The following is a 10,781-nucleotide window of genomic DNA, read 5'->3' as shown; positions in this document are numbered from 1 at the left end:
CACGCCCCCGCTGCAGTCTGACAGGTGAGGGGGTGTGAGCGGGGGCGGCACGTCCGGGATGGAGGGGCGGAGCCTCAACGTGGAAACATGGCGTCCCAGTGAGCGCAGTGACAGTAGCCGGGGAGTGGGTAATAGGTGTGAACCGGAGTCTAGGGTCTGGGCACGGAGGACAGCGGGCCCTGACAACCTCTGGTTTGAGGAGCGGCTCAAAAGGTGAACCCAGGAAGAGAGAGGTGAGAGAGCATGCACAGGCAGAAATAGCTGCTCTGAAGCATAGAATGATGCCTAAGACTGTGTGTGATGAACCTATCGTGCACGACATCATATTAACCAGCGTGGCTGGTGGTGAATTAGAGGAGATATGGCAGTGTGTGTTAGTGCGCTAAAAGTGACACGTCTTGCATTATAATGTATTTGCATTTATTTAGCGCTTACTACCATTTACGAGGCGTTGAAGCGCTTTCGTGGCAGGTAGCAAGCTACACCGGAGCCCAAGGTTAGTTAAGTTATCGAACGTGAGCTCCTGCACTGGTAGACTCCTTGATAGTATGTTTTATAGCACAGTTATCAGTAGAAGACGTACCAGGATGTGAGGTACGCCCAAGCGATCTATAATGTGCAAATGACCATAGTGCGTGTAGTTTGGGGTAACTGAGGGAACTGTCTGACTTGACTGGTACTATATATAAAACTACGCCATTCTGCTATTGGGAGGTTGGGTATAGCATAATGGCATTTCATGTCTGCTGTGGAAGAGGGATTAATATGTTGGAACGTGTCCTTAGTGACCTGGATGAAGGGTTATGCTGCAGCTACCTTGGATGTCTGGCTCTGATTTTAGTTTCGGTTTCTAATCTGCATATTGCAGTTTGTCTATACGAATTTTACCACCATGTTAAACAAGGAAATGGTAAAGTGAGGTTTGAGTAACATTTAAATGTAAAACAGCCCTCCCAGTCTCAATGACACGTTCAATTCTGTTTCAAAGCTTGGGAGGTTTAGGTGTTGGGGGATATACATATACAGGTGGTATGTATGACAAAGCCTAGGATGTTTTGATGCAAATGCATGTGAAGAGCATATATAGCGAATGTGCAGTATTATGTCCATCAATTGTCAGTTTTGCATTTTTCACCCCGAGTGTGACGGGTATGCCCAGACGTGGGTCCTGTGCTCTCCATGCCACTGGAGTAATGCTATCCTGGCTGATGAGGGCTGAAAGCCCGAAACTGGTCCTAGGATGCTTGTTTCCAGTCCAGGGAGGACCCTGCTTATCAGTTCGGACTGGACTTTTCCTTCAAGGAACAGGATCAAGACTGTTTAGCATATGTCTGGGTCAGGGGTGCAACTAGAGCCACATTTTGGGGGGGCTGACCCTTCCAGCAATAGTTAAAGTGAAGATGCAGGGGCTCTAGGAGGGGTGAAAAACAGCAAAGCCTCATTTACAAGCGAATGGTCTCTTAAAGACCTGTGAAGTACTCGGGTGCGGCTCTGTGTGTGCACTGGAAGCTGTCTCAGCCCCTGCTGCCACACACGATGGGGGGGTTGAAGCCCTTTGATCCCAATGGGCATTGCGCGCCTGAGCTGGGTCCAAACTTGTGTGGCGAGCAAAAAAATGATGGATTAAACCCAGATCCTTGTGACTGGGGGTGAATGTTTGGCTTGTCCAGCATTCCGTCCATCAATTGTTTCTTTTGCATATGCTGCCCTAAGTGGGAAGGGTATGCCCAAATGTGGGTCCCGTGCTCACTACACCACTGGATTCAAGCTAGCCTGGCAGATGGAAGGGTGATGCCCTGAAACCTGTCCCATGATGCTTGTTTCCGGTCCAGGGAGGACCTGGCTTGGCAGTTCCAGCTGGACTGTTCCTACAAGGAACAGGGTAAACACTGATTTGCATATGGCTGGGCCCAAACTGGTGTGGTGAGCAAAAAAATTATTTATTATACCCAGATCCTTGTGACTGGGGGTGAATGTTTGCATTGTCCAGCATTCCGTCTATCAATTGTTTCTTTTAAATATTGAGTTCTCAACAGTCCTGAAGTTATTACACCTATGCAAAATCTTCCAAATACTTGAATGTTAAATAACGCAGCACAACGTATATGTATAGATAGCTTGTAAGGCTGAGAGGTGAAGTGTAAAATTGAGAGATGAAATATACATTGAGGGAGAGAAGATCACTAGTTCATGACCTGCGAAAGGTTCCCCCGGGCCGAAAGGTTCTCTGTCTGGCGTACCTTTCAGCCCGGGGGAACCTTTTGTAGGTCATGGACTCGTAATCTTCTCAACCGTATAGGATTTCTTTTTATGATTACGGCGTATTAAGTGGATTGAATTGTGAATTGAGCTGGAAACGGAATCAGTCCTAAAGAACAACACCTATTCTAATGGCTTCCGACCTTGCATTTATCATTTGTTTCATGGTATTAAATAATAATAATACATTTATATACAATTTAGTGTGGTGGAGCGGTATCCCACTAACACCTTGGATAGCTCTCCTACACATTTGTAATGAAATCCTTGGTGGTGAGAAGAACTACTCCCACTTAATTCTTGTTAAAAGCATGTGTATTGTAGACAGGGTTTCCTAATGCCAAGATGAGTTCCTGGGACTGGAGACCTTTGATCTGGAGTAGGGTGGATTGGGTGGCAATAAGTGGAAGAAGTAGAAGAACTCCTTAGTTTAATAGTTAATTCGTTGTTTTATGTTGGATTTATAGCACAGTCACTCCTGGAATGGGCATAGGCACCGCATACCTTGAGGAGAAAGTGGGAATCGGATATTATGAAATCATGTACGGGGTGATTTAGGCTCACTCTCAAATAGTATGCCATTTTTTCTTTTGCCCCACCATCGACTTGAATCTCAGTTTTAACAACTTTGATTTAGTATTTGGAGGGTGGGGGACTGGTTTCCTAGCTTCATCCATGGTGTTACAAATGGCATGGACCCAGAGAAAGGTTCTAAACCCGGAGAAGAATGAACCAGGTAGACTGCAGACCTTTGAGTTTGGATCTCAGGGGTCCTGTGAATCTAGGATTTGTCTTGCAACTGTTGGATAGGTTATATGATCAAACAACCCACATACCCACTGTATAAACATTGTTAAAACAATATTATGGTTACCTTTGTTATAAAACTTCGAAAATTCACTTGAAAAGCCATAGTTAAAGTACAGTAATGGTTTCGAACTAAAACTGAAATTGGCAATCCTTAACTTGGACAAAAGTCATCCAGATCATAACTCTCACCCCAGTGCATGCTTATGACCTCACAATATTTATACCCATGTAGCGGTCAGGTCGGTATATATGAGTTTGATATATGTTGTGAACTGTGGGCCAAAATATGTTGTGAACTGTGGGCCAAAATTGGAGCATCATAAAAGTGTAATAGATAAGTCCAACTAATGGATATTGTCCATATCCACCAGTAGTAAGGTTGCTGGTCTATTTAAGCGATCTACGGATGCAATCGCATTATGAGCTCTCCAGATGTTAAAGCAGGTAGAGCGATGGGACATAAAGCCGGCTTGATCTAGATGGACAATATCAGACATATATGGTAATAGCCTGTTTGCTAGGATTTTGGCGAGGATTTTTGTTTTACAGTTTAAGAGGGATATTGGACGGTATGAGGAGTGTTGTTCGGCTGGTCTACCAGTCATGGGAAAAATCATAATTTCTGCATTCCACTGGTCAGATGGGAGCTAAGTCGTCTCTATCATTTCTTGAATTGTATTGAGGATTTTGGCGAGGATTTACGTTTTAGTGTTTAACACCTTCCATGCTGGTGACGGCACCGCTCCGTCACCAGCATCGGTCGCGCTCTGCTGGTGACGGAGCGGTTCCGTCATGGCCCGCTCGGCGCACATTCTGCGCCTGTGCTGGGCGTTCCATTGAGCTGGCGGGGCCGAGACGGAATCGCTCCGTCACAAGCACAGCGCGCCCGATGCTCATGGCGGAGCGTTTCCGTCACGAGCATGGGAGCGCCGCGCGGTCCCCCTAGCGTTGCGGCGGAATTGCCGCCGCAGCGAAGGTGTTAAGAGGGATATTGGACGGTATGAGGAGTGTTTCTCTCCTTGCGGATATTCTTCGTGGGTCCACAGGCTTCCTTCAAAAAATTCCCTTGGTACTCCAACAACAGGGTTCCTGTCCCACCGTTATTCTGGAGGCGGCACAAAGCCTACCAGCGGCCCAGCATGGTGCCCAGCCGTGTTTCAGTTATGTCCCAGAGCGCCTACAATCACTCTTTAGCTAGGACCAGATGCCCCGGGGTAGTCCGCGTCAAGCTGCCTCATGCCACCCACCTCAGCCCCAGGAAACTCCACCACGGCAAAACTCGGGTGGGGGGTGTTTGGGGAGGGGGGCAGATGCTTGTGCGGACCTACGGTCGGCTCCACTGAATGTGTGGAAATTGGGCGCAGCAATATGGCGGGCTGCTCTCCAATCTGCAAATCCCACTCACCGGCTACTTCAGGCCTGTTAGTGGCCAGGCGTTTCAAGCATTCCCGGATCTGCCAATATACTCTCAGGATGGTTGACACAGAGAGACAGTACGCAGTCCTTGAGGGACACTTAAATGGCCAACCTGTACTCCTAGGTAGTATTTACGCACCCAACACAGATCAGGGTAAATTCTGGAAATTCCTTTCCAACATGTTGGCCCACTATACAGATTTTGAGGCAACCAGGGAACCCACAAGAGTCGACCAGGGTCCTTGGGAATCAATTCTTTTAAGCAACAGTGGTCCCCGGAATGGGATATATATATACAGTCAATAAATATAAACTCAGTCGTTACTATATTCAAGGGACATGTCCAGCTGGACAGAGGTCTATGATTGCTCAATAAAGAATTAGGCAGGGAATTTCAACAACACAATATATGAAGTTGGACACAAGCCTGTATCGTGTTTAGCAATTACAAAACAGGGGGGGAAGAGACAACAGGGGCCTAGGCAAAGCTTGACGGTTTGTTACACATAGGGAATATACAGTGACAAAACGGGGAAAAAAACGGGAAAAAAAATCACAAGGTACACCTTTACAATTTCAATGAGCATACGTTTTCCATGTATTAGGTGTTTTTTGGTGGTGGTTTTGTAATTTTAATAGTTGCAGTTTGATATCATTTTTTAGAGTATTTGACTTAACACAGTTAATACTCTGTTTACTTTCGGATTAAGTTACCATAGTGCTTACTTTTCTCCATACATTAGTAGTTCTGCATAGAACACTTTCTAGACCCAAAATATCATGCAATGAGTCCCTGTGGGAGGAAAAATGGTTATGAAACTCAGCGGTAAGTATTTAACTTATGAGGTTGACGGTTCGGGGTTAGGACCACGGTTCCCCAAGGACGAGGTGGACACTCTAGTTGCTCTACCAGTGGCACTGCAGCAGCCGGGTGCAGTGTGCAGGGGCCCTGCGTGAACCAACGGGCTAAAAGGGGAGGTCTGCTGGCAAGCAAGCCACTTCATTGTGGGAGCAAAGCCCCTAAGGTTGCCGTCGGCACTGCAGGGGTCAACGACGTACACACGAACTGCAGCGGCACCAAGGCAGCCGGGTGCAGGAGGTAAAGCGGACGTTGCAGTCCCTGAGTTTCTCAGTGGAGACAGTCAGAAAGTTGCAGGCTCGGTGGGGAGGACTTCTTGGAGGCGATCCATGACTGGGAAGGCGACTGGGGATCTGGGAGGATGCTTGGACACTGTTGATTGGGCTACCCAAGGCCGAGAAGGTGTTGAGGGCTGGGGTGTCTTCGGAGTCAGTTTCCTTAGTCTGTGATCAGTTGCGGTCGGCATCAGTCAGACAGACGCTGTCGGACCTCCTGGACCACTTTGGTTAGGGGAGCAGTTGTCTTGCAGCCTTCGGTCATGGTGACCCTTCAAGTAAAGGCTGCAGGCTTAGATTTTAAGCTTGTGAGCGGTCAGTGGTCATTGGATCCCAACTTAGGCTCACCAAGGGGACCTCTTTTGAGGCGGCCGGGTTCAGAGTGGTGCAGAATCGCGGAGTCCGGACTCTCAATGTAGTCTTTGGTTTGAGCAAATCCGGTGCTCACAGGATGCAGTCTGTTAGTTGAGTGCAGGACAGGTCCCATGGGCTCTAGGGGTCTTCTGCTGCGGGACACGCCTGTTTCTTTGCTGTAGGGCAGGTCGTGGTTGGGACAGGCCGGTAGAGCTGGGACAAAGTCAGTTGGTGTCCTTGGTTTCTTCCTGTGTCAGCACGGCTCTTCAGTCCTTCTTCTTTCTTCCTCGATTCTGAGGAGGCAAGGTTCAGGGTTGCACCTAAATACAAAATTTATGGGCGTTAAATGGGTGTGTAGATTGGGAACAATGGGTAACTTTCTTGGGGTGGGTACATTCCTATTATGCTACCCTCCAGTGGGAGAGGGCATGAGCCTCCTCCTAATTGGCTGAGTCCCACATCTTCAAGATGAAGGGAACTGAGATGTGTGCCTCAACTTACTTCACTCACCTGAGTGGTGGGCTTGGCATTGGTGGGCACACCTCTACTTCCTAACTCTGATTTCCCACCAATTCTCCTACCCAAGTAGGGGTCAGAACCGGTGGGAGACAGTTGCTGGGGGCAGAAAAAGGCTCGGGCAGTGTTCAAAGGCGGCAGGCCTTTGAAGCTTCCCTTTTCATTAGCGCAACCATCCTGGGGGAGGAGACATGACACCTCTGCCTAGGATGGGATTTGGTCTCGACCCAGAGAGCGCAGGCCCTCTACACAGGGGTTCAGAAACCTGTCTGGTGGTGGCTGCCATTCAGGAACCACACCAGGGCTGGTCGATTTTCAGGGGGCATCTCTAAGATGCCATTTGAGTGCATTTTACACTAAATCCAACACTGGAATCAGTGTAGGTTTAATTATGCTCAGAAGTTTCCTACCAAACTTCCCAGCTTTTAGTAAAGCCATTATGGAGCTGTGAAGTTCGTATTGACCAACTCCCAGACCATATATTCTTTATGGCTATACTACATGAATGAACACTGTATGGGTACAGGGCTCATGCCTCTGTACCCTCACCTTAGGACTAGTGCACCATACTAGAGCGGTGACTTGCCTAGGCCTTTGCATTGGATTGCAAGCATGGCATGCAGGTGTGTGCCATGTCGTCTCTTTCCCTTTTCTCTTCACCAAAACGCGCAGTGTGAGTGGGTTAAGGTGCAGAGCCTCTAAGGGTGGCACAACAGGTGCCACCCTTGATGCACGTAATAGTATGTCTCTGTGCAGGGAAATCATAATCCACCGGATATTATATGTGCCCTAGTGTTTGTGCTTTCAGTTTGTGTTTCACTTCTCCCCATGTGTATTGCTTAATGTTTGAGCCAATGCATTTCAGTATACCAGTTTTTTTTACGAAGTTCTATAACAACTATAGAACAAAATTATATTTTTGAGATACCATCAGTTTTGCCACCTAGATCCCATATATAGTTTTAGATGAGTCCTTCATAGAAAGTTGTTTCTTCTCTTTGTCATTGGTGGAATCCGGTTATCTTTTGCCATGTGTTCTAGTCCTCTGTTTATGCAGATTCACAGATATTTTTACCCCTATTCATCGCCATAAAATTGCGATATAGGCTTGCTGTGGTGGTTGTAGAAGCGGTTTGTGTTTCTCACAATTATTTTGTAGCCTCAGGATTGTAAGAAATATTCTAAGAGTGACATAGCAGGTTGCATAGAGTTTTGGGGTTCAGTGAGTGTCAGTCAGATTTCATCAGCACATAGGAATGCAATAATTGGACCCGGTGATCATTTTACGCCCTTAATGTTTTCTAACAGACGAATAGCTGCAATGTCAATTGATAGGGAAATTAGATTGAATAAGTAATCTCTGACCTCTACTACTATCTACTGCTGTGTTTGTTCAATTAGTTCTAGTAAAACATTTATGCTGACCCAGAAGACTCCTGGCAATGGGTTATTAGATGTGGAGAGAAGCATAAGGCAAACCACATGAAAATATGCATAGTTATACATACAACAGGGTGCTGCATGTCTAAATATGAAACATCACATAGATCAAATAAGGGGCACAAATGAGAAACTCAAAAACACCCCAGTAAGACTATGGCTCTCAGATACACCACATCAAAACAATGTCACCAACCTGGACCTGAGGACACTGTGCATTATCTCCCTGGAGCCGACTGGGCCCTTCTTCTGTTGCAGGGCCTGTCCTTCAAGAGAGGATAAACAGTAAGTCAAGCAATTGGGGACGAACCTTGGGACTGGCACATCCCTAAAAAGAAGGAGGCGGAGCCAGGAACAAAAGGCGGAGAAAAGGCAGAAGGACAAGGCTGTTTGACGTCTGACATAGTTATGAAGGAGTGCAAAGTCCGAGTCCCTTTTTTCATAGGGTGTGGAAATCGAGAGGCCAATAAGACAAGAGCTAAACAAAGCTGTGTGGGCCGAAGGAATGGAATTGACAGGAGCAGTCCTGAAGTCTCATCTTGTTCGCCGGACGAGCACAACTTCCAGCCATTCTAGGAGGAACGTGGCCTTGTCAGGTGTGTGGATGGTTCCTTAATGGAGTCGGGGAGTGGGAGGGAAAATCTTAAATGGGTTAAAACCGTACACTAAGAACTTAAAAGAAATAGAATGACTTCCTCTATCTTGGTTATTATTGCTGTTTATAAGAGTGCTATTGTTTTTGATTACAACTTTCTTTTCCTTCTTATCTCAGACAATTCTCTATCTATGATTACCTTTCTTTATTACCCCACAAAAGAGAGGAAGGCAGCTATGATAGAAATCACTAGACTAACCTCACCCAAAGAAATAAGACAATAAATATAATAGGGATTTACCTAACTTTTCCTCGCTGTCGAGGGTGCGGCGGATGGGAACTCCAAAGGTCCTAAAGAAAGGAAGAAGAACAAGGAGATTAATTTTGGACACACTACAAATACAAAACACAACAGTTAGAATGGGGGTCCGAGGGCAAGCTTAACGACCCTCTACTAGATACATGCCCCAGGGAGATAGCACTAACAACAAACAGTATCTAGGGGTCAAACAGAAAGTGGAACTCAACTCAGAATGCCGTCCAAAACACAATCAGTGATGTTTATCAGATAGGTGGTGCAGAGATTGAATTAATGTGAAAGGCAGTTGAAAAAGCAGTGCACAAGTGTAAGTGAGAGTTAAATACAATTGGACTACTTAAAGGTGTGGTCACAGCCCCTATACCATCCATAGGCTGTGGCCATCTACTCCTGGGTAAGGAGAACCCAGATGATGTAAAAGGGCGGTACAGAACGGCAACTGATGGGAAATATTCCACCAATACCCTTGAGTTTTTGCCCATGGTTATTTTGTTACACACACTTGTACACTTGGGTTTCCACTTTATTATAAATTATTAACTGATTATGTTTTGGACGGCATTCTGAGTTGAGTTCCACTTTCTGTTTGACCCCTAGATACTGTTTGTTGTTAGATTAATTTTGGACACCAATTCATCATTCTAACAGGATTCAATAAATAAAGTATTCACATATAACTTAAAGAAATTGACTTTGGAGTTATACATCACAATCAGTGACCCACAGGATCTGCAAGGTAATTCTTTTTTATGTAAAATTGCCCAAAATATCATCATGACAATCCAGGTTTACAGTACATCAATTTCTCGACTTCCAAAGAAAGGGTCAGCCGGCTCAACATCTAAAAAGAAAAAACTGCCTTTTTGAAAAAGTGCCTGGTTGCGGACACTACACTGACTGGAATCGGGTGTGTTGCCTGGAAAAATCTTGGAATTCTAGATTCCCAGGGAAGTTTCAGGAGAAAACATAAATTAATGAAGATCGAACCATACCCAAACGTTTTTTTGTAATAAACCCCATTTTCACATTCCAGGCTTTGTTCTTTAGTGGCAGTCTAATAATGAGACGTTTGAAGACTTCTGTGGAGTTCTTCTGTCAGTTACCATATCTACAAATCGTAAAATAGCAAGAAGCCTAATTTATGCCCTCTCAAAGCAATGTATGTCACCACTTCAGCTCTCATTACAGTGCCCACTACATCGACCTGGCACATCCCTCCACTTTGAGCTATTTTTCTGCTAGAGCCAAGTTGAGATTATACCAGTTTGAGGGGAATGGTCATAATTCATGTCATAGAATGATCAAAATAAGTTGGTCACTGTAATGGAGGTGCTCTCTGTTGGCTTTTAGCTCTCATGTAAGCATTACATCGAACCGTCCTTCAGTTATGTAGATTCTCGTCTTCACGGAGGCAGATCATGCTTCCACAACATGCTGCAGGGATTTGGAATTACTATAGCCTGACACCCAGGACATATTGTTTGGGGCCAAGGGCAACACGTTTTCCTGTGTATTTTGTCCTTGGGACAAGTAGGTCCAACCCCCTAAAGCACAATCCCTTTGGCTGACAGTTTACAGCCCGGCTGCTCTTTCAGACCCCTCGCTGGCAGTCTGCAAAACCTGCCTTAAGCAAACTCCACTGGCTCCCGATCTCAGCCAGGATACAATTTAAGGCAATGTGTGTGGCCCACTAAGCCATCTGGAAGACCGGCTTGGCGATCATGCACCCCCCTAGTCACCCCTTATTTTCCCCACAGAACCCTGCGCTCAAACTCTCTATGCCTGGCAACCACCAAGAAGATATGTAAAGCGAGATGGGGCGGACGCTCCTTATCGTATAATGCTGCAAGGATGTGGAATTCTCTCCCCCTAGCCCGTCGAGAGAACAACAATCTTATGGCCTTCAGAAAGCTTCTAAAAACCCATCTGTTCAGAACG

At 46.0% G+C, this 10,781-nt stretch overlaps 1 protein-coding gene across 2 annotated transcripts in view; it reads left to right on the top strand.

Moving 5' to 3' along the window:
• The first annotated feature begins 26 nt into the window (after window positions 1-26).
• The window catches only part of DYM (dymeclin), a 1,096,728-nt gene continuing 1,085,973 nt past the window's right edge, over window positions 27-10,781 (top strand). Inside the window, exon 1 of one of the 2 annotated variants that reach the window (XM_086960369.1) lies at window positions 27-233. The gene's annotated coding sequence lies outside the window, so the exon portion shown is untranslated. The remainder of the gene's footprint in view (window positions 234-10,781) is intronic. The other variant, XM_086960370.1, reaches the window with a different exon arrangement.

The sequence above is a fragment of the Lissotriton vulgaris genome, chromosome 3_1 (genome assembly GCF_964263255.1).
Source record: "Lissotriton vulgaris chromosome 3_1, aLisVul1.2, whole genome shotgun sequence".
Taxonomy (NCBI): Eukaryota; Metazoa; Chordata; class Amphibia; order Caudata; family Salamandridae; genus Lissotriton; species Lissotriton vulgaris.
This window is presented reverse-complemented; position numbering and strand designations above follow the sequence as displayed.